Below are 27904 nucleotides of genomic sequence, written 5' to 3' on the forward strand. Positions count from 1 at the left end.
ATGTTTAAACCATGTTGCTTTTGCAGTAGCTGAGTCCTGTCTGACTCTGCGACCCCTATGAACTGTAGCACAGCCAGGCTCCTCTGTACTCCACGATCTCCTAGAGTTTGCTCAAATTCATGTTCATTGAGTAGGTGATGCTATCTAACCATCTCATCCTCTGCGGGGCCCCCACACCATGTTGCACCCACCTTTCAAACACCCTGCAGGATCTGTCTCAGCAGCTAGCGCTGGTCCGTTCCCAGCTGTCGGGTCTTCTCCACTTGCAAATGAACCGCGCCATAAATCCCGGCACAGGCAAAGGCATGATTTTCTCAGCAGGGGGATGCGGAACGCTTGGAGACCTATATAATAAGCCGCGATCTGCAACAAGCACTTTCTCTCCCTGTTCATTATTGCTGCGCTTTAAGAGGCACAGGGAGGTCCCGCTCTCGCCCGGATCCAAAGAGACGCTCTGAGACTGCCTCGGGGTCGGGCGGCCGCTCCAGCACCAGCAGAGACAATGGAATACATTTTGAAATGTCTTTTCCCCAGTGCGCTGCCAAGCAAAAGCCTCGGAACCCTTTTGGGAATTCAATGTACATGGAAAGAAAACGAGGCCGGGCGGTCGGAGCCATGTGCGCCTCCCTCGGCTCAGCTCCCCGCGCCCAAGGTCTCCGAGGCCGCGCCCGTTCCCAGCGGCTGTAGTTGGGGATGCGCTCGCTAAACGCAGTCGCTATCTGCAAAGGCTCACGTCCCCTTCGGTTTTGAAGGCATCTCTGTTTCTTCCCATTGATTGAACCGCCCGCCGCAGAGGACGACCCCGACAGCTAAGCCCCGGAAAGCCGTCTTCCCTTTCTTCTCTCCCCTCTGGACAGACCCGTACCGGTGGTGCACAGCAGAGGACCTGCCTGAGCGATGGGTCGCTACCCACTCTCCTGCATGACGTTCCCAAGGGAACACCAATTTCCCATGCTTTAAAAATTCTCCTTGGGAAAAAAAAAAATTTGTAGTCACGGAAGAGTCCAGCCAGCCTGAACTTCAGAGATGGAGAGCTTGAAGTTACAAGCTCTGAACGTATTGCTAAACCCGCAGAGTCCCTCTGATCCCTGCTGGGTCAGGAATCCTCTCTGCTCCTAGTGCTGCTGACAGTGGTGTGTGACAGTTTGGCCGATTTGGCCCACTTGAGGGGAAAGGCCAATTTGGGTCAGGGAAAGTTATGAATTAGACCAAGTATAATAAAATGTATGCCTTTTAAATGATCTATTTACAATCTTTATTTATAATTCTTCATGCATACTGTAAAGAAAGGTCTTATGAAGGGAAATTTGGGGCAGGCCCCTATCAGTCATATTTGCATGGTTTGACTCTTGCTGTGAATACAGTTGAGGACTTCCCTGGTGGTCCAGTGGCAAAGACTCCACACTTCCAAAGCAGGGAGCTGGGATTCGATCCCTGGTCAGGGAACTAGATCCCATATGCTGCAACTGAGTCCTGGCACAGCCAAATAAAAGTAAATAAATAAATAAGTAAATGTTTAAAAAAACAGACACAGTTGAGGACCAAAGTAAATCATTTATCTTCTGTCACTACCCAGGAGGAATGAAGATGCAGTATTTATCACCAAGACCCTCAAGTAAAGAAAATTTTTCTTTCATTAACTAAACTTATAAAATAGTATAATAAACCAATAATATTTAAATAAAAATATAATAAAATCTGTGAAAACCAAGACCAACTGATCAATTTTTTTTTTAATCAATATTTGGCTATTTAGAAGCCAATACATCTTTACCCAGAATATAAAGTTCCTAACACCAGAAAAATCTTTTAACCACAACCTTTGACCAACTCTCACTAAATGTGCTTTGCAGCTAGGACTTTCTAAGAATGTTTAGAACTCAGCCTCACTTGTGTTATTCAGAGTTCTTCAGAAAAGTTCACTGAGTCAAAAATGAATTCTGAATTAAGACCAAGACTCTTACCAAGACTAAACTTGAGCTTCCCCCTCAAGTTACAATATATTTATTAAATGTCTTTAAGGGAAAATCATTAAGTCCACTGAATTATGCATCACAGACAAACTATATGGGGCATATGTTTGTTTTTTAAAATTTAAAACATATTCACTCACAAACATTTTCCAGAACACTTATGCCTAATAATTGTGTAATTATATTAAATGTGGGCTCAACTGTATAAAATTGTTACCTTCAAAAGACATTTTGGGTAAAGATGATAGAATAAGTCATCCCTCAATACCTAACTGTCTCCATGGTGTGTTTCTGGTCCCTTTTATTTTCTGTTTGGGAAGTTCTTTGGTCAATGCCCACTTTACAGACCAAAGAACTGGAGCACAGAGGTCACACACGGAGCCTGTGATAGAATCACTCACGAGCTTGTGAGCTGTTCTCTCCCACCAAGAAGCCAGTCCTCGAGGGCTCCACATCCACCCACTTGTCTGTCTGTAGGACAGCAGATTCTAGATAAGCATGTGAGGTCAGTCACTTCATTCATGTCCGACTCTTTGTGACCCTGTGGATTGTAGCCCGCCAGGCTCCTCTGTCCATGGGGATTCTCCAGGCAAGAATACTGGAATGGGTTGCCATGCCCTCCTCCAGGGGATCTTCCTGACCCAGGGATTGAACTTAGGTCTCCCACATTGCAGACAGATTCTTTATCATCTAAGCCACCAGGGAAGTCCAAGAATGCTGGAGTCGGTAGGCCATCCCTTCTCCAGGGGAACTTCCCGTCCCAGGAATTAAACCGGGATATCCTGCATTGCAGCTGGATTCTTTACCACTGAGCTACCCGGGAGTAACTAAATGCAAACTTTAAAAAAATTCTGATTTATTGTTTAAAAATGGCAACCCCTTCCAGTATTCTTGCTGGGAAATCCCATGGAGAGAGGAGCCTGGTGGGCTACAATCCATGGGGTCAAAAAGAATCAGCCACAATTGAGCAATTGAGCACAATAATATCTCATAGAACCACTATCATATGAAATACAGTTTGGAAAATCATGTTTTCATATAAATCCAATGAGTTTTAAGAGTATGAAAAAATTTTCCTTTTCCTCCAAAGTTTAAAAAATCAAATCAAGAGTACCGTGATCATGGGACTTCCCAGGTGGTCCAGTGGTTATGAATCCGCCTTGGGATGCAGGGGATGTGGGTTCCATCCCTGGTCAGGGAACTAAGATGCCGCATGCTGTGGAGCAACCAAGCCTGCACACCGCAGCGACCAAAGCCTGTGTACTCTGGAGCCGTTGTGCTATAGCTAGAGAGTCCGTGGGCCATAGGAAAAGATCCTGCTGGTGCAACGAAAACCCAACAGTTCAGTTCAGTCGCTCAGTCGCGTCCAATTCTTTGTGACTCCGTGGACTGCAGGACAGCAGGCCTCCCTGTGCATCACCAACTCCTGGAGCTTCCTCAACTCATGTCCATGCAGTTGGTGATGCCATCCAACCATCTCATCCTCTGTCGTCCCCTTCTCCTCCCACCTTCAATCTTTCCCAGCATCAGAGTCTTTTCCTATGAGTTAGTTCTTCACATTAGTTGGCGAAAGTATTGGAGTCTCAGCTTCAGCATCAGTCCTTCCAATCACTATTCAGGACTGATTTCCTTTAGGATTGACTAGTTTGATCTCCTTTCAGTTCAAGGGACTCTCAAGAGTCTTCTCCAACACCAGAATTCAAAAGTATCAATTCTTCAGTGCTCAGCTTTCTTTATAGTCCCAACTTTCACATGCAAGAATGCTCAAACTCCCACACAATTGCACTCATCTCACATGCTAGTAAAGTAATGCTCAAAATTCTCCAAGCCAGGCTTCAGCTGTACGTGAACCATGAACTTCCAGATGTTCAAGCTGGTTTTAGAAAAGGCAGAGGAACCAGAAATCAAATTGCCAACATTCGCTGGATCATGGAAAAAGCAAGAGAGTTCCAGAAAAACATCTATTTCTGCTTTATTGACTATGCCAAAGCCTTTGCTCACAATAAACTGTGGAAAATTCTGAAGATGGGAATACCGGACCACCTGACCTGCCTCTTGAGAAACCTGTATGCAGGTCAGGAAGCAACAGTCAGAATTGGACATGGAACAACAGACTGGTTCCAAATAGGAAAAGGAGTATGTCAAGGCTGTATGTTGTCACCTTGCTTATTTAACTTATATGCAGAGTACATCATGAGACATGCTGGGCTTGAGGAAGCACAAGCTGGAATCAAGATTGCCGGGAGAAATATCAATCACCTCAGATATGCAGATGACACCACCCTTATGGGAGAAAGTGAAGAGGAGCTAAAAAGCCTCTTGATGAAAGTGAAAGAGGAGAGTGAGAAAGTTGGCTTAAAGCTCAACATTCAGAAAACGAAGATCATGGCATCTGGTCCCATCACTTCATGGGAAATAGATGGAGAAACAGTGGAAACAGTGTCAGACTTTATTTTTCTGGGCCCCCAAATCACTGCAGATGGTGACTGCAGCCATGAAATTAAAAGACGCTTAATCCTTGGAAGGAAAGTTATGACCAACCTAGACAGCATATTAAAAAGCAGAGACATTACTTTGCCAACAAAGGTCCGTATAATCAAGGCTATGGTTTTTCCAGTGGTTATGTATGGATGTGAGAGATGGACTATAAAGAAAGCTGAGCACTGAAGAATTGATACTTTTGAACTGTGGTGTTGGAGAAGACTCTTGAGAGACCCTTGGACTGCAAGGAGATCCAACCAGTCCATCCTAAAGGAGATCAGTCCTGAGTGTACATTGGTAGGACTGATGCTGAAGCTGAAACTCCAATACTTTGGCCACCTCATGCGAAGACCTGACTCATTGGAAAAGACCCTGATGCTGGGAAAGATTGAGGGCAGGAGGAGAAAGGGATGACAGAGGATGAGATGGTTGGATGGCATCACCGACTCAATGGTTATGGGTTTGGGTGGACTCTAGGAGTTGGTGATGGACAGGGAGGCCTGGAGTGCTGCGGTTCATGGGGTCGCAAAGAATTGGACACGACTGAGCAACTTAACTGAACTTTCACATCCATACATGACTACTGGAAAAGCCACAGCTTTGACTAGGTGGACTTTTGTTGGCAAAGTAATGTCTCTGGTTTTTAATATGCTGTCTAAGTTGGTCATAGCTTTTCTTCCAAGGAGCCAAACCTCTTTTAATTTCATGGCTGAGTCACCATTTGCAGTGATTTTGGAGCCCCCCAAAATAAAGTCTGACACTGTTTCCACTGTTTCTCCATCTATTTCCCATGAAGTGATGGGACCAGATGTCATGATCTTCGTTTTCTGAATGTTGAGCTTTAAGCCAACTTTCTCACTCTCCTCTTTCACTTTCATCAAGAGGCTTTTTAGCTCCTCTTCACTTTCTCCCATAAGGGTGGTGTCATCTGCATATCTGAGGTTATGGATATTTCTCCCGGCAATTTTGATTCCAGCTTGTGTTTCTTCCAGCCCCGCGTTTCTCATGATATACTCTGCATAGAAGTTAAATAAGCAGGGTGACAATATACAGCCTTGACGTACTCCTTTTCCTATTTGGAACCAGTCTGTTGTTCCATGTCCAGTTCTAACTGTTGCTTCCTGACCTGCATACAGATTTCTCAAGAGGCAGGTCAGGTGGTCTGTATTCCCATCTCTTTCAGAATCTTCCACAGTTTGTTGTGATCCACATAGTCAAAGGCTTTGGCATAGTCAATAAAGCAGAAATAGATGTTTTTCTGGAACTCTCTTGCTTTTTCCATGATCCACAGGATGTTGGCAATTTGATCTCTGGTTCCTCTGCCTTTTCTAAAACCAGCTTGAACATCTGGAAGTTCATGGTTCACGTATAGCTGAAGCCTGGCTTGGAGAATTTTGAGCATTACTTTACTAGCATGTGAGATGAGTGCAATTGTGGGGTAGTTTGAGCATTCTTTGGCATTGCCTTTCTTTGGGATTGGAATGAAAACTGACCTTTTCCAGTCCTGTGGCCACTGCTGAGTTTTCCAAATTTGCTGGCGTATTGAGTGCAGCACTTTCACAGCATCATCTTTCAGGATCTGAAACAGCTCAACTGGAATTCCATCACCTCCACTAGCTTTGTCCGTAGTGATGCTTTCTAAGGCCCACTTGACTTCACATTCCAGGATGTCTGGCTCTAGGTGAGTGATCACACCATCATGATTATCTTGGTCCTGAAGATCTTTTTTGTACAGTTCTTCTGTGTATTCTTGCCACCTCTTCTTAATATCTTCTGCTTCTGTTAGGTCCATACCATTTCTGTCCTTTATCGAGCCCATCTTTGCATGAAATATTCCCTTGGTATCTCTAATTTTCTTGAAGAGATCTCTAGTCTTTCCCATTCTGTTGTTTGCCTCTATTTCTTTGTTTATCGGTGAAGAAGGCTTTCTTATTTCTTCTTGCTATTCTTTGGAACTCTGCATTCAGATGCTTATATCTTTCCTTTTCTCCCTTGCTTTTTCTTCTCTTCTTTTCACAGCTATTTGTAAGGCCTCCCCAGACAGCCATTTTGCTTTTTCGCATTTCTTTTCCATGGGGACGGTCTTGATCCCTGTCTCCTATACAACGTCACGAACCTCCATCCACAGTTCATCAGGCACTCTATCTATCAGATCTAGTCCCTTAAATCTATCTCACACTTCCACTGTATAATCATAAGGGATTTGATTAAGGTCATACCTGAGTGGTCTAGTGGTTTTCCCTACTTTTTTCAGCTTAAGTCTGAATTTGGCAATAAGGAGTTCATGATCTGAGCCACAGTCAGCTCCCAGTCTTATTTTGCTGACTGTATGGAGCTTCTCCATCTTTGACTGCAAAGAATATAATCAATCTGATTTTGGTGTTGACCATCTGGTGATGTCCATGTGTAGAGTCTTCTCTTGTGTTGTTGGAAGAGGGTGTTTGCTATGACCAGTGTGTTCTCTTGGCAAAATTCTATTAGCCTTTGCCCTGCTTTATTCCATATTCCAAGGCCAAATTTGCCTGTTACTCCAGGTGTTTCTTGACTTCCTATTTTTGCATTCCAGTCCCCAATAATGAAAAGGGCATCTTTTTTGGGTGTTAGTTCTAAAAGGTCTTGTAGGTCTTCATAGAACCGTTCAAGTTCAGCTTCTTCAGCGTTACTGGTTGGGGCATAGACTTGGATTACTGTGATATTGAATGGTTTGCCTTGGAAACAAACAGAGATTATTCTGTCATTTTTGAGATTGCATCCAAGTACTGCATTTTGGACTCTTTTGTTGACCATGATGTCTACTCCATTTCTTCTAAGGGATTCCAGCCCACAGTAGCAGATATAATGGTCATCTGAGTTAAATTCACCCATTCCAGTCCATTTCAGGTCATGACCCCTACCCCTGTCAAACACAGCCCCGCCCATCAACAGAAAATTGGATTAAAGATTTATTGAGCATGGCCTCGCCCATCAGAATAAGATCCAATTTCCCCTGAAGTCAGTCTCTCCCATCAGGAAGCTTCCACAAACCTCTTATCCTGATCTGTCTGAGGACAGACAGAATGAAAATCACAATCACAGAAAACTAATCAAACTGGTCACATGGACCACAGCCTTGTCTAACTCAATGAAACTATGAGCCGTGCCGTGTAGGGTCACCCAAGATGATATAAATAAATAAAGATGAAGAAACAAACAAAGATAATAAAAAAATAAATAGATAAAGTCCTCCTTTATGTGTGTGTGTATATATAAAGAATACAGTGGACATAGTCTAGAAGAAAATCTTACAGGCTGAAGTTAGGATGTGTGTGTGCTACGTTGCTTTAGTCGTGTCTGACTCTCTTTCGGGACTGTAGCCCACCAGGGTCCTCTGTCCATGGGATTTTCCAGGCAAGAATACTGGAGTGGGTTGCCATGCCTTCCTCCAGGGGATCTTCCCGATCCAGGGATCAAACACAAGTCTCCTGCATTGGCAGGTGGATGTTTTACCACTAGCACCATCTGGGAAGCCCCTGAAGTCAGGAGGTCCTGGCAAATCATTTGATTTCATGTCTCCAGGTCTTGATCTCTTGCTCCCTGAGGTTCAGGGTTCAGCTCACACCAAGATCTGTGACCTGGCCTTCCACCTCATACCACGGGCCTCTTCCGCAGCTGCAAGGCTGCTCCACATGGGCCCAACACGCTTTTGCTAAATGAATCAATGCCCCTAAAAGTACAAATGATGTGGCGCTGTTGGGAGGAAACAGGAACAGGCATCTCTGTTTAAAGCACAATCACGAAAGAGGATATTTATTGGGCTTTTAACTTAATCTGGCTTTCTTTTCTTTTACCTATGCATTAATACATGTTGTAATTTCCTATTTGGGGCTGACTGCAGAGATTGCTAGGAGCCAAGGAGAGAGGAATAGTGGGGAGGTGAAAAGCCCATACGGCCATCTGTGTGCTTCTACTGACACCAAAGGCTTATCATGAAACTGACACTCCCAGTGCAGTCTCACTTCAGATCTGCTCTTTTTGTGCGAGAAAGGCTCAGGAGGACCTGTCAATAATGGGGAAACGAGATATACCAACTACGGACTGAGTTTTAAATGCAAGTTTTCCCTCTCTTTGTCTGACCTGTGCCTAATTTTGCAGGTATATATTAGCAGTCAGTTGCTGGTAACCTCATCCTGCTTAAGTGCCCCATCTAGGATGTTTTTCTTTTTTCCTTTTTTCTTCTTTTTTTCAGTGATGGCTGTAGTTTTAGAAGGAAAGGTTGACCATCCTAAATAGAAGGTTCTGGTCCCCTACTGCAGTCCCTATGGAGGGCTTGTGGCTCTACTTTTAGCAAAGTAATTCCTTTTTTCCTGTATAGTTTTTGAAAAGGCAAGATGGGGATTTTGTGGCTGTTGATGTGTGTGTGTGTGTGCTGTGTGCTTAGAGTCTTTGCAACCCTATGGACTATATAGTCCACCAGGCTCCTCTGTCCACGAGATTTTCCAGGCAAGAATGCTGGAATGGGTTGCCATTTCCTACTCCAGGTGTTCTTCCCCGCCCAGGGATTGAACCCACATCTCTTTCGTCTCCTGCAATGGCAGGCAGATTCTTTACCACTGCGCCATCTGGGAAGCCCCAGGTGGCTGCTGGTGCGTCCTTCTAATACATACCTGCAAAATTAGACATGTGCTGCACTTGGACACATGTTAACAAGATTTTAGAGACTTTCCTGATGGCCCAGTAGTTAGGACTCAGAGCTTCCACTGCTGGGGGCATGAGTTCAACCCCTGATCAGGGAACTAAGATCCCACAAGCTGTGCAGTGCAAAAAAAACAATAATAATAATAAGATTTTACATTTTAGAGAGTAAGATTCATCCCCTGTTCCACTACACAGTAAGCCAGAGCCCTTCACCAAACATGACAAGCTGCTGTCGAATTTCTTCAAACACCAGGAATCACGCGGAACCTGGCCACGCCTTCAGCTTGCAGGACACCTTCATATCAGTGTCCTTGACCCCCTTTCCCTCTCCTTAAAAATTAGCGTCCATTTTTACCTCTGAGGAATGCTAGTTAGTTCATGGTCCAGGAGTCACACAGGAATCACCCTCAGGGCCCCCGCAGCCTTGGTGAGGACCCAGACTTCATTCTGAGTGCTGGGGAAGCTGGTGAAGGATTAAGAGGTGAGGCATAGCCTGGCCTCACTTACATTCTAAAAGGATCATTTCATTTGCTATGGAGACTATTTCCCCAGTGCAAGGGCGAGAGGATGGCTTGGGTCAGAATGGGCGGTGGTGGGTGGAGGAAGAGGTGGATCAACTCTGGATGAATTCTGAAGATAAAGTCAGTGGGATTTGCTGATGAACTAGGACACTTTTGCCCAATGTTTAAATCCCTGCTACTGCCTTGTCTACTGTGCCAGGTAGATAAGGTTCTGTTTCATATGCATTACTCAAGTCAAGACCCATTTTCCTGCCCAAATGTTAAGTGGTCAGGGCAACCCCACTGGCTGCACCGACTTCCTGCCCTAATCTGGCAGCACTGAGCTAACTGTACAAGCAAACCTGAGCCTCCAATTCCACTGCAAGTGTTCATGTGCATTCAAAGTGTGTGCTGCAGCCTTATTTAAGAGACTAGATAGGAACTTCCTCAGTGGTCCAGTGGTTTAAGACACCTGCTTCCAGTGCAGGGGCTACGAGTTCAATCCCTGGTTAGAGAACTAAGGTCCCACACGCTGCATGGCACAGCCAAATTTTTAAAAAAATAAAATAAAAGCCTAGATGGATGGCCACAATGGAAATGCCCATTCGTAGATAAATTATGGCACACCCAGACTCTGAAAACTAACACAATTGTTAAAAAGGAGGTAGAAATATACGGGCTGATGGGAAAGATGTCTGCCACATCAACACTGTCAGTAAATGAATAAAGTGCATGAAAATATGTATGCTTTCTATTTTTATTTTAAAAGCATGATCTAGAAGGAAATGGCACCCCACTCCAGTATCCTTGCCTGGAAAAGCTCATAGACAGAGGAGCCTGGCGGGCTGCAGTCCACGGGGTTACATGACTGAGCATGCGTGCATGAGGGTGGAGGGAGACGGGTTGGCAGCAATAAACTGGTAAAACTAAAAAAATAAAATTAAAAAGCATGTGCATGAGCCTAGAACAGAGAGCTGGGAGGCTGCATACCGCTGTGATTGGTAACTTCCCCAGGTGTGGGAGGGCAGAGGGTGAAAAGGACCATATATACTCTGTACTGGTTGCTTTTTTTTTTTTTTTAACAATTATTGTGTTCTTTTTATAGTAAAAAATGAGATCTGTTCCCCCCACAGGTCCTGTCCAGCTCTTGCAGGAGCTGGAGAAACATCTCTGCCCCTCCCCGCACCCTCCACCTCTTGTTATCTCTCCCAACGCTTTGCTCCTCTAGTCCTGCCAGGCAATGCCCTGCCAGGCTGCTTCTGGCTCCCAGCTTTTGGCTTCATGCCCTGGACTCCATTAAAGCCTCTTTTCCATCTGGCAGTGCCCACAGTCTGCCATCTGGAGACGGCCCTCACCCCCAGATCCTACCCCACCAGGCTAACCTGACCACCCACTGCTCCTGGGCCCCCTTCTCTAACCCGGCCCCCATGCCCATGTCCTGGAAGGTCTAAGACACTGATACACTTTGAAGTGCTTCTCTGCTGGGAAACTTCCAAGGTTTCCACTGCCTGTGAAATAAAATCCAAGTGCTCTGGCAGGGCAATAAAGGCCCTTTGCAAAACTTGGCACAATGTCCCTGCCCACTTGGGGCCATTCTCCTGATTGCCATTACCCAAGCTCAAACCACACCAAACTGCTCAGGGTTCCAAACATGCCACACCCTGTAGGCCCTGTGGTCCTTATACCTTTGCTCAAGGAGCCTGGGATCAGCTCCACACTGGTCCTTATCCTTCACCCCCAAGTACTGATCCCAGGCAAACAAATATATAACTGTCAAAGCCTGTGTAAAATTCCCCTCCTCCTGGAAGCATTCTCAATCTTACCTTAGTCCTGCAGGAATAGTTACCCTCTGCCTGCTCTGTATTCTGTAGCATTTTGTACATTATGAGGTCAGTTATAGCTCAGGAATCAAAAAAAAAGAAAAAAACAACCATAGCCTGTGGGTCAAATCTGGCCTGCCACTGATTTTTGTTGGCCTGCAAACCAAGTGTGTCTTTTACATTGTAAATGGTGAACAAAAATCAAAAGGAGAACATTTCATGACATATGAAAATTATATGAAATGTAAATTTCAGTCCATAAGTAAATTTGATTGGAACAAAGCCACACTTCTCTACTTAGTTAATGAGTGTTCATGGTTGCTTTTCACGCTACAATGATAGAATTGAATAGACTCCATGACCGAAAAGCCTAAAATATTTACTAGCTGGCTATTTTTTGTGCTCTCACCTCATGGCATGTGGGATCTTAAGTTCCCTGACAAGGGACTGAAACCACCTGCCCCAGCAGTGGAAGCATAGAGTCCAAACCACTGGGCCACCAAGAGAGGCCCCACCTGGCTTTTTATAGAAACATTTGCCGGCCCCTGGACTGCTCTGTTTATGTATTTATATGTCAGTTTTCAACAAGACATTAAACTCATAAAAACAAGAATATGCTGTACTTCCTGTCTATCAAAAAGATAGCCCTTAATACTGTATCCAGCATGCAGCAGAATTTCAGTATTTAGTGAGCAAACGCTTAGCTGTGCTCTCAAAAGGGAGAATATACCAGGCTCCTGATCCATGGAGGAAATGTCACCATAAAACAAAGATCAATGCCAGGTGTTACTGGGATCAGTGGTTAACATTATTTTCATGAAGTGGAGAGAAAATAAAACATGTCACCATCTCGATTCCATCCACAATTTCTACTGATTAAGGACAAAAACAAAGACATAAAACAACAAAAGAAAAGTTGCTTTTCAAGGAAATTTCCCAGGCTCCGTTCATTCCACTGATCTTATTATCCTAACGCAGGCTCTTTTAGTAGGGACTGTAATTATCTTAAGACTTTGCTTCAGATACACAGGGCCTCTCCATTTCCTCTCTCGTCACATCCAAAAAGCTGATTAGTTTCCGAAGTTCCCCACAATTTGGTCCTACCCCAACCCATCCAACCCCAAATAGGAATTCTCTCCCCACAGGCAAATTGGGCTCTATTCTCCCCAAACAGCCATCTCCCGCCAAGGCCACTGATTGAACTCTAAGCATCCTTGAAGACCTACCTCAAGCCCACTCCTCCTTCCTGGAAGATTCTGACTCCTCTAGGTTTCCAGGACATGTGTTAAAAACAAAGCAATTACCCGGTTAACATCAAAATATCCACACACAATAAATGCTGGAGAGGGTGTGGAGAGAAGGGAACTCTCCTACACTGCTGGTGGGGATGTAAATTGGCACAGCCCCTATGGAGAACAGTACGGAGGTTCTAAAAAGAGCTACCATATGACCCTGCAATCCCACTCCTGGGCATACATCCAGAGGAAAACATATTCTGAAAGGATACATGTACCCCAATCTTCACTGAAGCACTGTTTACAATAGCCAAGACATGGAAGCTACCTTAATGTCCATCGACAGAGGAATGGATAAAGAAGGGTGTGTGTGTGTGTGTGCACGCACGCACACACACATACGCGCATGTGCGCGCAATGGAATATTATTCAGCCATTAAAAAGAATGAAACGATGCCATTTGCAGCAACATGGATGGACTCAGAGAATGTCACACTGAGCGAAGCAAGGCAGACAGAGAAGGAGAAATATCACAGGATATCCCTTAAAAGTGGAATATAAAAAGAAATGGTACGAATGAACTTACAAAACAGAAAGAGACTCACAAACTTAGAGAACAATTTTATGGTTGTTGGGGAGAAGGATGGGGGGCAGAGATAGTTGGAGAGTTTGGGATGGACGTGTACACACTGCTACATTTAAAACGGATAACAGCAAGGACCTACTGTATACAGAGGGAACTCTGCTCTATGCTATGTGGCAGCCTGGATGGGAGGAGGGTTTGGAGAATGGATACCTGTGTGTATGGCTGAGTCCCTTTGCTGTTCACCTGAAACCACCACAAACTATCACAGTTTGCTAACTGGCTATACCTCAATATAAAATAAAAAGCAAACAAGACAATTATTTGTCCTAGAACTCTTGGCACTTGATAGAGTCTGGAAAATTAGCAGCCACAATAGAATTACATATATTGTATATAGTATTACATACACTGCATTATATTATATATAATATACTGTATATTCTCTGCAACAGAAAACTTCATGTCACTGTGTTTGTGTATCCCACATGGGTCAAGACCCTCAGCAAATGCTTGAAGGTTTTTTGAGTTGGGGGGATCAAAGGAGGAGTAGCCGAGATTAAACAAGAAGCTCAAAACTGTAATACTAAAAGTAAACTAAATTCTTTTTTTCTAAAGTAAAATTCTATAATGGAAAACAACATACGAAGCTAGTGACAGGTCAGTGGGATCAGCCTGAGGTTCAGGGCATAGGTGCATGCCGCCAATTCAGGACGCTCTCTTTCACCAGAAGAAAGCGTCACACAGGTCTCCAGGCCAGGATGGAAATGCGCCCCGCCCGAGAAGGGGTTCTAGAAGGAGGGAGAACGGGGTTTGGAGGGCACGATGAGGATGAGACACTGTTCTTGTGTGTGGGGGTGTCTTTCTGTCTCTCTCAGAAGCAAACTCGCTCCTGGAAACCATCCAAAGGGTGGGAGGCAGCCGGTGCTGGGTGGCAAGAGAATCAAATTGAGTCGAACCTCACTTGGTGGAAAGCAGTTTTCCCACCCGTGAGTCCTGGCCTGCAGGATTGGTTAAAATACTTGTGTTTCCTCAGTTGCAACACAAGGGGCTTGGATGAAATTTTTTCTGGAGCCCATCTGAGGGCCTCTGAGCATCTATGCCGCCTTCAACCTGAGACTTTTTCACAATCTAAATGGAGACTGAACTGCGGCCTCACCAGAGGTGGGAATATCCTGAGGCCAGGAACAGGAGCCAAAGGGAAGCAGTGGGTAAAATCAGCGGGTGATTGTCAATGCACGTGGGTGTCGCCCACCACAGGGATCCAAGACAGGATCCAGTCTCTGAGTGCTCCAGAGCCCTGTGATGGCGAGATGAGTGAGATGAGGAGCCCGGCTTCTCACGGACCCTCAGTCCCTGTTGAAAGAGAGAAGCCAGCAGGGCTGGGTGGAGCACCCCACATCTCCACCCTGGGGCGCTGGGGAGGGGACAACCCGATGGGCAGAGTGAGTGAGGCTCAGAGATAGGAGGAGGCGCCGAGGCCAAACTTGACCTCCCTTGAGAAGCTGTCCAGGGCCTGCCCTGGTATGCTAGAGGCCAAAATAATTACCACCCTGACCTCCCGCAAACTCTGTTCCATTTAGTAAACATTAATTTAGGGAGGCCCAGCACTCCCAGCAAGAAAGCAGCCTACTCTTATTGGGAGGAACCACTGTATCATCACAGTAACCACGGGTTATGCCAGCAGTCCCTTTCAACTGAAAGCCTCTTATCTTAGGTTGGGTGCCCTGGGAAACAGAGCTGGAGTCTCTTACTGGTGCATTCAGACAGCTAACTGGGGAGCCTCTCAGGAAATGGCCTTTGAACAAATCAGACAGGCTGGGCAGAAATTGAACTCTGATGCAGCTGGGAGTCATTGTTGTGTTAGCCTGCCAGGCTCCTCTGTCCATGGAATTCTCCAGTCAAGAATACTGGAGTGGGTCGCCATGCCCTTCTCCAGGGGATCTTCCCAACCCAGGGATCGAACCCAGGTCTCCCTCTTTGCAGGCAGATTCTTTACCGTTTGAGCTACCCGGGAAGCCCTGCTTGGAGCCTCACCTAATTCCACAGGGAGCTGAAGAGCTGGGATGGACTTTCAGAGTGGTCCTGAATCAAGGTAGGGGACTGACCCCAGCATGGACTGGATGTTAGCAGAGAACTACCCAGGGAGGTCATATCCTTGGGCATGGCAGGTCCCTTAAGTAAAGGGCAAGTCTCAGGGAAGAACTCAGCTGTGAGCTTTCACAGCTGATGGCTGGAGGAACCTCGGAGGATGCCGGTTGGGCACCAAGCCTCCCCTTCACTTCTTAAGGGCAGCCTGTTTGGTTCTCTGTTCTCTGTATGTCGGATTTTTCTCTTCCTGCTCCTTAGGTTTCAATGATAGATGATGGTCACACCATTGCTCCTAATTTTTAAAAAATGTGTTCCATTCTGAAGACAAACCTAGACTAAGGCTGGAATCTCAAACCCAATTCCAGATTTGTGGGGCAGAGACCTTGGCTCAACTTGGGTCAGTGTGCCCACCCAGTAATTAGCTATGGTCTCAGGTTAGAGTCTAAGATACCAACAAGGCTGCCCAGGACCCACCCTGGCGACAATGTGCATGGGAGGTGGACAGATCTCCCCAACGGAAAATTCTTGTGAATTAGGCATATATCCAGAGGTAAGCACAGCAATGAGTGGGAGCTTCTAGACTGAGGTAATAACATATGCCAAGGCATGGGAGAGCGGAGAGTACGCCATTGCCGAGAGTTCATGCATTTATTCATTTGACAAACATTTACTGAGCACCTGCTATGTACCAGATGTAATTACACGCTAGAAATACAACTGCGAAGAAACTGGGAAACTGACAACAGAGCCGTAAGCGGCCGTCCCCAGAGCACTTCCCAGCAGTGCTGAAAGCAGAACCTACTAGAATAATTCCCCGAGATGTTTTGGTGAGACGTTGATGTATAAAGTAGCAGAGGTTGAGTTGACCTTTATCATGGTCATTGAGCAAGAAGAAAGAAAACCCCATTTCTTCTGTTATATGGTAGCAGTTGAGGCATTCTAGTCTGTGTTGCTCTGGTTGCTTAATAAACCAGGAAGAGCCTACCTCATTTGACTGTGGAGACCGTGGTGGGCAGGATGCAGGATTCGGGGCACGGGCGTGCCCTGCACCTGGCTGGGGGAATGCCAAAACATTAGAACTCTGAGACCACTGCTTCATTTTACAGCAAGAAAATGTGTCCCACACCTGACTTGGAGGAACCAGATGCACCTGGACTTCCTGCTCTGTGCTCCTTCCATGCCCCAGGGAAGATTGCAGTCCTGGGCTCACCTGTGACTCTGGCAGCTGACCACGGCAGTTGACAATGGATGATCTGTCAGCCCTCCTCCCGCCCGTGCCTCTCCCCGAGCTCTGCCCTGCGGCTTGAGGATAGTGATATCACTGAATGCTGACTCTGTGCCATACATTGGGAGAAAGCAGGGAAAACCACTCAGGTACGACCTAAATCAAATCTCTTATGATTATACAGTGGAAGTGAGAAATAGATTTAAGGGACTAGATCTGATAGATAGAGTGCCTGATGACTATGGAATGAGGTTCCTGACATTGTACAGGAGATAGGGATCAAGACCATCCCCAAGGAAAAGAAATGCCAAAAAGCAAAATGGCTCTCTGAGGAGGCCTTACAAATAGCTGTGAAAAGAAGAGAAGTGAAAAGCAAAGGAGAAAGGAAAGATATACCCATTTGAATGCAGAGTTTCAAAGAATAGCAAGGAGAGATAAGAAAGCCTTCCTCAGTGATCAATGCAAAGAAATAGAGGAAAACAACAGAATGGGAAAGACTAGAGATCTCTTCAACAAAATTAGAGATACCAAGGGAACATTTTATGCAAAGATGGGCTCAATAAAGGACAGAACTGGTAGGGACGTAACAGAAGCAGAAGATATTAAGAGGTGGCAAGAATACACAGAACTGTACAAAAAGATCTCATGACCAAGATAATCACGATGGTTTCATCACTCACCTAGAGCCAAACATCCTGGAACGTGAAGTCAAGTGGGCCTTAAAAAGCATCACTATGAACAAAGCTAGTGGAGGTGATGGAATTCCAGTTGAGCTATTTCAAATCCTGAAAGGTGATGCTGTGAAAGTGCTGCACTCAACATGCCAGCAAATTTGGAAAACTCAGCAGTGGCCGCAGGACTGGAAAAGGTCAGTTTTCATTCCAATCCCAAAGAAACGCAATGCCAAAAAATGCTCAAACTACCGCACAATTGCTCAAAATTCTCCAAGCCAGGCTTCAGCAATACGTGAACCGTGAACTTCCAAATGTTCAAGCTGGTTTTCAAAAAGGCAGAAGAACCAGAGATCAAATTGCCAACATCCGGCGGATCATCGAAAAAGCAAGAGAGTTCCAGAAAAAACATCTATTTCTGCTTTATTGACTATGCCAAAGCCTCTGACTGTGTGGATCACAATAAACTGTGGAAAATTCTGAAAGAGATGGGAATACCAGACCATCTGACCTGCCTCTTGAGAAATCTGTATGCAGGTCAGGAAGCAACAGTTAGAACTGGACATGGAACAACAGACTGGTTCCAAATAGGGAAAGGAGTACATCAAGGCTGTATATTGTCACCCTGCTTATTTAATTCATATGCAGGGTACATCATGAGAAACGCGGGGCTGGAAGAAGCACAAGCTGGAATCAAAATTGCTGGGAGAAATATCAATAACCTCAGATATGCAGATGATACCACCCTTATGGCAGAAAGTGAAGAGGAGCTAAAGAGCCTCTTGATGAAAGTGAACGAGGAGAGTGAAAAGTTGGCTTAAAGCTCAACATTCAGAAAACGAAGATCATGGCATCTGGTCCCATCACTTCATGGGAAATAGACGGGGAAACAGTGTCAGACTTTATTTTTGGGGGCTCCAAAATCACTGCAAATGGTGACTGCAGCCAAGAAGTTAAAAGACGCTTACTCCTTGGAAGAAAAGTTATGACCAACCTAGATAGCATATTCAAAAGCAGAGATATTACTTTGCCAACTAAGGTCCATCTCTATGGTTTTTCCTGTGGTCATGTATGGATGTGAGAGTTGGACTGTGAAGAAGGCTGAGTGCCAAAGAATTGATGCTTTTGAACTGTGGTGTTGGAGAAGACTCTTGAGAGTCCCTTGGACTGCAAGGAGATCCAACCAGTCCATTCTGAAGGAGATCAATCCTGGGATTTCTTTGGAAGGAATGATGCTAAAGCTGAAGCTCCAGTACTTTGGCCACCTCATGTGAAGAGTTGACTCATTGGAAAAGACTCTGATGCTGGCAAGGATTGGGGGCAGGAGAAGAAGGGGATGACAAAGGATGAGATGGCTGGATGGCATCACTGATTCGATAGACATTGAGTTTTAGTGAACTCCGGAGTTGGTGATGGACAGGGGGGCCCAGTGTGCTGCAATTCATGGAGTCGCAAAGAGTCTGACACGATTGAGCAACTGAACTGAACTGAACTGAACTGAACTTCTCTGTCTTATCTAGTCTACCCTAGGAATCAGGTGTTAGAGATTTGCTGGCTTGCTTATCTTCTTTCCCCCTACCTCTTGATAAGACAATGGGATTTAATAAAAGATAACCCATACATCTGCTGGATCATGGAAAAGCAAGAGAGTTCCAGAAAAAACATCTATTTCTGCTTTATTGACTATGCCAAAGCCTTTGACTGTGTGGATCACAATAAACTGTGGAAAATTCTGAAAGAGATGGGAATACCAGAGCACCTGACCTGCCTCTTGAGAAATCTGTATGCAGGTCAGGAAGCAACAGTTAGAACTAGACATGGAACAACAGACTGGTTCCAAATAGGGAAAGGAGTACATCAAGGCTGTATGTTGTCACCCTGCTTATTTAACTTCTATTCAGAGTACATCATGAGAAACGCTGGGCTGGAAGAAACACAAGCTAGAATCAAGATTGCAGGGAGAAATATCAATAACCTCAGATATGCAGATGACACCACCCTTATGGCAGAAAGTGAAGAGGAGCTAAAAGCTTCTTGATGAAAGTGAAAGTGGAGAGCGAAAAAGTTGGCTTAAAGCTCAACATTCATTTCAAAGACGAAGATCATGGCATCCAGTCCCATCATTTCATGGGAAATAGATGGGGAAACAGCAGAAACAGTGTCAGACTTTATTTTGGGGGCTCCAAAATCACTGAAGATGGTGACTGCAGCCATGAAGTTGAAAGATGCTTACTCCTTGGAAGAAAAGTTATGACCAACCTAGATAGCATATTCAAAAGCAGAGATATTACTTTGCCGACTAAGATCCGTCTAGTCAAGGCTGTGGTTTTTCCTGTGGTCATGTATGGATGTGAGAGTTGGACTGTGAAGAAGGCTGAGTGCCAAAGAATTGATACTTTTGAACTGTGATATTGGAGAAGACTCTTGAGAGTCCCTCGGACTGCAAGGAGATCCAACCAGTCCATTCTGAAGGAGATCAATCCTGGGATTTCTTTGGAAGGAATGATGCTAAAGCTGAAGCTCCAGTACTTTGGCCACCTCATGTGAAGAGTTGACTCATTGGAAAAGACTCTGATGCTGGCAAGGATTGGGGGCAGGAGGAGAAGGGGACGACAGAGGATGAGATGGCTGGATGGCATCATGGACTTGACGGACGTGAGTCTGAGTGAACTCCGGAAGATGGTGATGGACAGGGAGGTCTGGCATGCTGTGATTCATGGGGTCGCAAAGAGTCGAACACAACTGAGCGACTGAACTGAACTGAACTGAACCCATACTATCTGAATTTGTATAATAAGAACTTACTCTTCTTGTGATTAAAAAGGTAAAGCAGTTATCCACAGCAAGACTGTATATGAGCCTAAGCTGTAATGACTTTCAAAGAAGCAAGGACAACCTAGAATGCAGTTTCCTTAACTGTAACCTTTGAAAAAAAAGAGAAGCCCAAAGTGAGAGGATCTCTGACTGTCAGGATTGTATTTCCTGGGCAACAGCAAAGATCTGTAGGTAATGCAGTCCTAGGCAACTCAAGCGTCTCTGGGTAATGCCTGGCTGGCAGCAAGGGTCTCTAGGTAATGCCCGGGTGGCACCAAGGGTCTCTAGGTAATGCCCGGGTGGCAGCAGGGGTCTCTGGGTAATGGCTGGGTGCCAGCAAGGGTCTCTGGGTAATACCCTGGTGGCAGCAAGGGTCTCTGGGTAATGCCTGGGTGGCAGCAAGGGTCTCTGGGTCATGTAGTCCTGGAAAATGCAAGGGTCTCTGGGTAACATCAAGTGTCTATAGGTAATGCAGTCTGTCGCTGATACTGCAATGACACAAATGCCCTGACATGGCTTTGTTTAACACCTAGAATGTGTTTCTGGTGCATTTGGCTACACCCCCTCTTCCCTGTGGAAGGACTCTATTTGGATCAGCCCCTATGTACTTCACTGCAGAGGCCCACATGGCTATCATCCTATCCCAAAATATCTGTGGCTGGGCTCCAAAACAAGAGACGCCTGTGTCTTGTGTTGTGTATAATTTTTGGTTATTAATTTGCTTTTAAAACTTCTGTAATTCTCATTCCACCATTCCTTATAAACTTTTTTATTTACTTACTGGCTGCGCTGGGCCATGACTGTTGCATACGGGCTTTCTCTAGTTGCGGCGAGAGGGGGCTACTCTAGTTGCATTTCGCCGGCTTCTCTTGCTGCAGAGCACGGTTTCTAGGGCATGAGGGCTCAGTAGTTGTGCTTGTGGGCTTAGATGCCACACAGTATGCGGAATCTTCCAGGGACCAGGGCTGGCAGATTCTTAACCACTGGACCATCAGGGAAGTCCCTCAAGCTCCTTCAGTTAATCGCATCTTCAAGATCTCTTTTGCCATGTAAAGTAACACAACCACAGGCTCCAGATATTAGGACGCAAACATCTTTGGGAGGTTTTTTTCCTACTACAATGTACTTTATAGATTTTCTTTTTTTGGACTCCTCGTAAAGTGTATTACACTCTCGTTCGCTTTTGTGTCTTGCCTCTTTCGCTCACCATTACGTTTGTAACATTCGTCCACGGTACTGTGTGTTGTATCATTCATTTTTTGTCATTGCTACATCGTAGCCCCTCAAATTCACACACCACGGTTTATTTATTCATCTTCACTGATGGCCATTTAGATCATTCGGCTTTTGAATTTCACAAGCAATACTATTTGTACACATGTATCTTGACGGTCAGAATCCTTAGTCATCCTGATTCCGCCTCTTCCGTCTCCTCCCCACTCTCAACCACCCACAGCCTGGCTGTACTACCTCCCTGTCTAATCCCTCCTGTCATCACCAGCCGAGGGCCTCCTGACACGCTTCTCTGCTCTGGCTCCCAGCACAGGGTCTGGGGAAAACCATCTGTCCACAAAATGTTTCTTTGATGAATCTGAAAACAGAAGTGTTGGGGGCACATGAACCTTGAGACCCCCTCAGTTAGACATTCTGGGATAAAGAAAGCGGCTTCCCTTTCTCACCTGAGGCCACAGGAAGACCCTGGTGGTGACAGGACAGTGCAGTTGGACCACTGGTTGAGCTACCGAGATCTTCTTACACCTAATGGTCAGGAGCCTCCACAAGACCCTCCACGTATGGTTTGCAGACCTCCCCAGCAAACAAAGGGTTAAGGCGGACTCCAGCCTGGCAAGAGGTCGCACACTTTGACTATCACTCCAGAAGGGTGGGTGTGGAAGGAGAGTTAGCTTTACTGAGTCAAGGTCTACCGGTCTAAAAAAAACAACAACTGATGGTTTGGGTGAGCTCTATTTTATGACTTCTTAATTAATTAATTTTACAGTAGGTCCTTGTTGGTTATTTTAAATAAGCAGGGATCTCCCTGGTGGATCCGTGGCTGAGAATCTGCCTTCCCATGCAGGGGACACGGGTTCAGTCCTTGGATGGGGAGCTAAGATTCCACAGGGCAACTAAGCCCATGTGCCACAACTGGAGAGAACCCCCTAAATGCTACAACTAGAGAAAGCCCACATGCCACAACAAAGACCCAAATAATAATAATAATTAATAAATGTAGCAACATGTCTGTTTTGTGACTTTAAGGTCTAAATGAAATGAAGTCAAACCCCCACAAAATAATAATAATAAATAAATAGAGCAAAATGTTTATTTTGTGATTTTTAAGGTCTAAATGAAATGAAGTGAAAACCCAAAATCCCTGGGCCAAAAGACCTAAAAGGGAAGCTGTGGGTCTTTCTCAGAAGGAACTGGCTATTTAGTCCCTCAAAGAAGGGGTTTTGTTTGTGGAGGAGAAGCAGAGGCGGGCCGGTTCCTTCCATCTCATCAGTCACCTGCGGGCTCCGAGGAAACAGGTCAGGCCTGGCCCCCGGCAGAAGCGAGAGGGGAGGTGGAACAGCTGGCCCGGCAGAGGGTGCTGAGGTCACTGTGCTTCAGGCAGGAAGGGGCTGGCAGGCAGCCAGCTAGGGCTGAGGACATCAGGGCACAGACAGCTCTTGTGACTGCGTGGCGTGAAGTGCCAGAGCGCATGGCCAGCCTCGGGGATGAGTCAGCTGCCCTCAGCCACCTCACTCACCCTGAGGCTGCTTGTCCAGGGCCAGGCACCCCACCGGGACCTGGCACTCCCGTACACCAAGCCCCCCTCGCTGAGACCCCAGCACACCAGCCCCCCAGGCCGATCAGCCTGGGCTACTGCCCATCGCTGTTTCAGTTGGCTCTGATATACCCCCTGTCCCCTAAGTCAGCATCTAAGTCCTGAATCCAGGCCCCAAGCAAAGAGGATCTGCTCTCTCGAAGCCTCTGGAGCTGTGTCCACTCACTCCTGCCCTCCCTGTCTGCAGGGGTTGGTGGGGCGGTGGGGGAGAGGGCAGAGGTCTGTTCTGAGGCTGAGCCCATGCAGGTCACCCTCAGTCAGGGCCCTCGTGCCTTGGCTTGCATTTGTGTACAGCGGGGACATCTCTAACAGTGTGAAACTAAGCTGACCCACAGGGGACTGAAAATAAGATATGAGCAGCATCCCCCAGAGACAGACCCATAAAACTGGACACCAGAGGCCCCCAAACATGGGAGCAGTCCCATGGGCACTGCACCTAAGGAGCCAAAAAGAAAAGTACAGTTCTTCAGGGGCCCTTGTTTCCTGAGGTTATGCACCATTCTTTATTCTTTCCTGTATTAATTCATTCAACAAACAAATCTTCAAGCTCTTTTCACGTGCCATAGCTGTTCTCGTAACCTATTACTGTGTAACTGTCCGCACCAAGACTTGGTGACAAGGGCTTTTCTGGAGATGACTCAAAACTAGAAGTGAAGCAAAACTGACCGATTTAACTGCATTAGAAACAAAACAAAACAAAAAGACTTCTGTGTGGCAATGAGTACATTCATAAGTCAAATGAAAGACATTTGGGGAAAACATATGCAACTCATGTCACAGAGAAAGAACTAATCTCTCTAATAGAGAAAAGACATTTAAAAACACAGATGGCCCTGAGGTTCATAAAAAAAAAAATCAAGCCCACTTAAATCAAGAGAGAAATTCTAACTATAAGCGCCCTGCGAAACCATTTCTCTTCTAGCAGATTGACACAAATTCAAAAGCTGGAAACTGGCCTCCTCTGTCAAGACCACAGGGGAGCAGGCAGGCTTGTCCAGCACAGGTGCAGTGCAGCATGGGACAGTCTGGCAATGTGGAACTCTAGCAACATCATGGGAAAAGTGGGAGAGATTTGTCCACGTGTACATTAAAAAACAAAAAACCGAGGAATACTAAGAAATTAATACAAGTTTCCTGAATTGAGTGGTAAGAGTGAGTTGGCCAAGAATGGGGTAAAAACAAGATGCCCCAATGCATACCTTCTTGCGTGTGCCTTCTTTGAACAACAGGAGTGCCTTATCACTTCAAACAAATATGCATAACTTAATGAGACAAAAAATGCACAATGTCAAATTGTATAGGACCTAGCTAAAGTCATCCTTTAGAAGTGTAAAGCTTTAGGGGATTTCCCTGGTGGTCCAGTGGTTAAGACACCATGCTTCCACTTTAGGGGGCACAGGTTTGATCCCTGATCAGGGAACTAAGATTCCGAATGCCTTGAGATGCAACTCCCCACACCCACCCACACCCCTACCCCCCGCCCCCAAAAAAAAACTGCTTAAAGCTTTAAATTCAGTGAATAGGATACAAGGAAAAAAATTTTTTTAAGTTAAAGCAAGTTGGAACAGAGCAAAACAGGCTTGTTAATAATGGCTGACAACATTTCACAGTGCAACATACTTGCTATTCCCTCATGTATTTAATCATATCTAAATTATAAATCAAGGGTTCTTGTCAGGTTTTTGGTTTTTTAGTGGAACTCTTAAGTTTGGGTATAATTTTAATTCACAGAAAAAGCTGCAGAGATAGTACAGAATTTCTTCTATGTCCTTCACCTAGCTCCCTATGATGTAAACACCTCGAATAACCATGATACAAAGGTAGAAATTAACATTAGGATGTTACTATGAACTAAACCCTAGATTTTAGATTTTTCCAGTTTTTTCCAAGAATGTCCCTTTCCTGTTGCAGGATCCGATCCAGGATACCACACTACATTTAGTGTCAGAGGTTGCCTTTATTTCATAAACTTAACCGAGGGAAATTTCCCCTTGCTGATGGACTAGGAACTCCTGGGAACATTTCTGCCTCTCACTTATTAACACCTTCCTACCTCTCTGGATGTGGACAGCATTCTGAGGAATGTAACCAAGGGAGTAAGGACACAAGACCTTAAGAATTACTCCCTGACTTCCCCGACTCTGGGCTGTTGCTTTTGTGAGTCCAGAGGGACAGGCTGGGAGGAAATGTTCTTTGTAATTCTCAGCCAATTCAATTGGCAGAAGTTGATTGAGCTTCTGCTGTGTCCAAGGGCTCTGGTAGGTGCTAAAGGGGCAAACAGAATTGAGTAAGACCTTTTCCTAATTTTAGAAGCTGACATCTACGGACTGGACCCAGTTGAACACAACACCATACAGGGGATGAGAGGTGGTGTACCGGCAGCAAAAACAAGAGATGGGGAGATACATGTCTCACCTGCAAGGACTGAAGAGGGCTTCCTGGAGCAGGTGACTTTCCAACCATGCTTTGAAAGAAGGGTAGGGTTTCAATGGCAAGGCAAAAGGGAAGTGTATTCTGGACCAAACCACAAACAGAGAACCCATAGGCTGGGGTTCCTGCAGCTGGATGTGTGCCCCAAAGGGCAGGGAGACAGGGGACTTCCCTGGTGGTCCAGTGGCTAAGACTCCAGACTCCCAATTAACTCAAGGGGCCTGAATTCAATCCCTGGTCAGGGAATTAGATTCCACATGCTGCAACTAAGAGTCTGCACGCCACAACGCAAAGATCCTGCATGCAGGACTTTCCTGGTGGTCCAGTGGTTAAGAATTGACCCTGCAATGCAGGGGACACCAGTTCGATCCCTGGTCTGGGAAGATCCTACGTGTCTCTGGGCAACAACTGAGCCTGTGTGCCACAACTGGTGAGCCTGAGCTCTGGTACCCAGGAACTGCAACTACTGAGCCCACGTTCTGCAGCTACCAAAGCCCATGAAGCTGGAGCCTGTGCTCCCCAATAAGAGAAGCCTCCACATTACAACTAGAGAGCGGTCCCCAGTCTTTGCAACTAGAGCAAGCCCATGCCCAGCAACGAAGACCCAGCACAGTCAAAAAAAAAAAAAGATCCTGCATGCCACAATTAAGACCCAGCACAGTCAAATAAGTAAACGTTAGAAAGAAGAAGGGAAGACGGGCCTCAGAGACAGTCTCTAGTGCTAGGCGGGAGATCCACCTCTCTCCAGCAGGCAGTGATGCCAAAGGCCAGAACTGTGGCCATGCAGCAGGGGGAGCTGGTGGCGGCAGGATGTGTGAGTTGGAGCAGGGGGCCTAGCTGAAGGGAGTCCTGTCTTCTTGGGGTGATGGGCACCCAGCCCAGGGGGTCACTGGAATGGGAGGGGTCAGAGGCAGGCAGTGAAAGGGTGCCGTGGATCCCGGTCAAGATGTGAATGTGAGGATGAGGAAGAGGATGGGGTGGGATGACTGAGGGGAGCCTGACGGACATAGGTGAGGCAGCGGATAAGGTCTGTGAGGGAAGGGCCGACTGGACTGAGGAGTGCAGAGGGGTGCATGCATGCTCAGTCGCTTCAGTCACATCGGACTCTTCGGGACCCCATGGACTGCAGTCCCCCAGGCTCCTCTGTCAATGGGATTCTCCAGGCAAGAACACTGGAGTGGGTTGCCATGCCCTCCTCCAGGGGATCTTCCCGACCCAGGGATCGAACTTGCATCTGCCTGTGTCTCCTGCATTGTGGGCCAATTCTTTACCCACTGAGCCACCTGGACCAACAGAATTTGAGGTCAATGTGCTAGCTAGAGAAGTCCCCACTCAGAGGTCAGGCTGGAGCCTGGTGCCAGGTATAAATACGGCATCATCCATGACAAAGAGGTGGAACCCAGGGCAGTGGAGGAAGGAGCCTCTTCACAGGGGCCATGTCCCTCCCTGTGGCTTCTATACCTCAGGGTCTATGACCCCTGCTTAACTTGTCCAGGAGGCCACAGCATTTCTGGAACTCACGGACACCACCATGCATGTACCCACTGAGAGACGGTCTTGTCAACCCCAGCTCCCAGCTGACCCTCACCACTTAGTAAGGTCCAATCTCCTTAACTCCACACTCGGCCCCATCCTCACGTTTATGCACACTGTCCAGCCACCAACACCTTTCCCTGCACTGTGACTCGCTGCCAGTGTGTCCCCCACCAGCCCTGTCTTCAGAGCCTTGATCTCTGATCCCCTCCCCCTGACACACACCCACACCCCAGGGAGAATTCACTGGACAGCTCTCTCTCTAGCCCTCAGCTGCCTGGATTCTGGGCTCCAGTTACGGGCTCTGCTGGGCCATGACCCCTCAGGGTCCTAGGCTTTCCAACTAGCAAATGGTGCTAAGCAAAGAGGAAGTATTTCCCCTTATTTGTCCTAGACCTGTCACTTTCAGAGGTTCAAAAGATGCACTTTTGCACCTTTATTATAGGATTTGGTACCTCAAATATCCCCTTCATGATTTGGAGTTCTTGATCCTCTCCAAGCTCAATGTCATTGTCTATAATCCTCCCTCACCTGGGGGTTCCTCCATGTTCCCAATTTACATATTCATTGGTTCACTGGTACAACCAATATCAAGGCTAGCTCGGGCCAGAGACCTTGAAGACCCCAGGACACCGTGAGAACACAATGGAGGCAGTCCCGCCTTCCAGGAGAACGTTAAACCACTAAATAAAGAGCCTCCTCACCTTTAGCCCTCCAGTGGGGGTCCGTGAGGACCCAGGGGGTGCCCCGATCGCTGGGGCAGCTTCCTGGGCCTTCTCCAGCTCCTGATCCCGCGCAGGGGTAAGGATGGCCATGGGGATTGAGCAAGGGTCTGGTCCCATCGCCCCCGAGTCAGGCAGAGCCGGATCTGTTACCTAAGACACGGCCCCGGGTGCAGCCCAAGATTTTGGAGGTCGTTTGGCCAGAGCCCGCGGGCTCCCCGGCCGCTCTGCTCACAGCTGAGCGCTCAGCCCCATGTGGGCGCGTACGGGCTTCCCATTGTAAGCACGATCGGGGATCAGGTCTCCGCAAGAATCCAGCCAGCCC

General features: G+C 46.4%; 1 long non-coding RNA gene across 3 annotated transcripts in view; it reads right to left on the minus strand.

Annotated features, from left to right (window-relative positions):
* LOC132659507 (uncharacterized) overlaps positions 1–27898 on the minus strand; it is a 47510-nt gene extending 19612 nt beyond the window's left edge. Inside the window, exons 1-2 of one of the 3 annotated variants that reach the window (XR_009600047.1) lie at positions 27562–27898; positions 1–16411 (exon numbers count right to left, since the gene is read on the minus strand). The exon at positions 1–16411 is cut by the window's left edge and continues 18610 nt beyond it. This is a non-coding gene — a long non-coding RNA (uncharacterized LOC132659507). The other 2 variants (XR_009600046.1, XR_009600045.1) reach the window with 2 other exon arrangements.
* Positions 27899–27904: the final 6 nt, after the last annotated feature.

Source organism: Ovis aries, chromosome 3 (assembly GCF_016772045.2).
Source record: "Ovis aries strain OAR_USU_Benz2616 breed Rambouillet chromosome 3, ARS-UI_Ramb_v3.0, whole genome shotgun sequence".
Classification (NCBI taxonomy): Eukaryota; Metazoa; Chordata; class Mammalia; order Artiodactyla; family Bovidae; genus Ovis; species Ovis aries.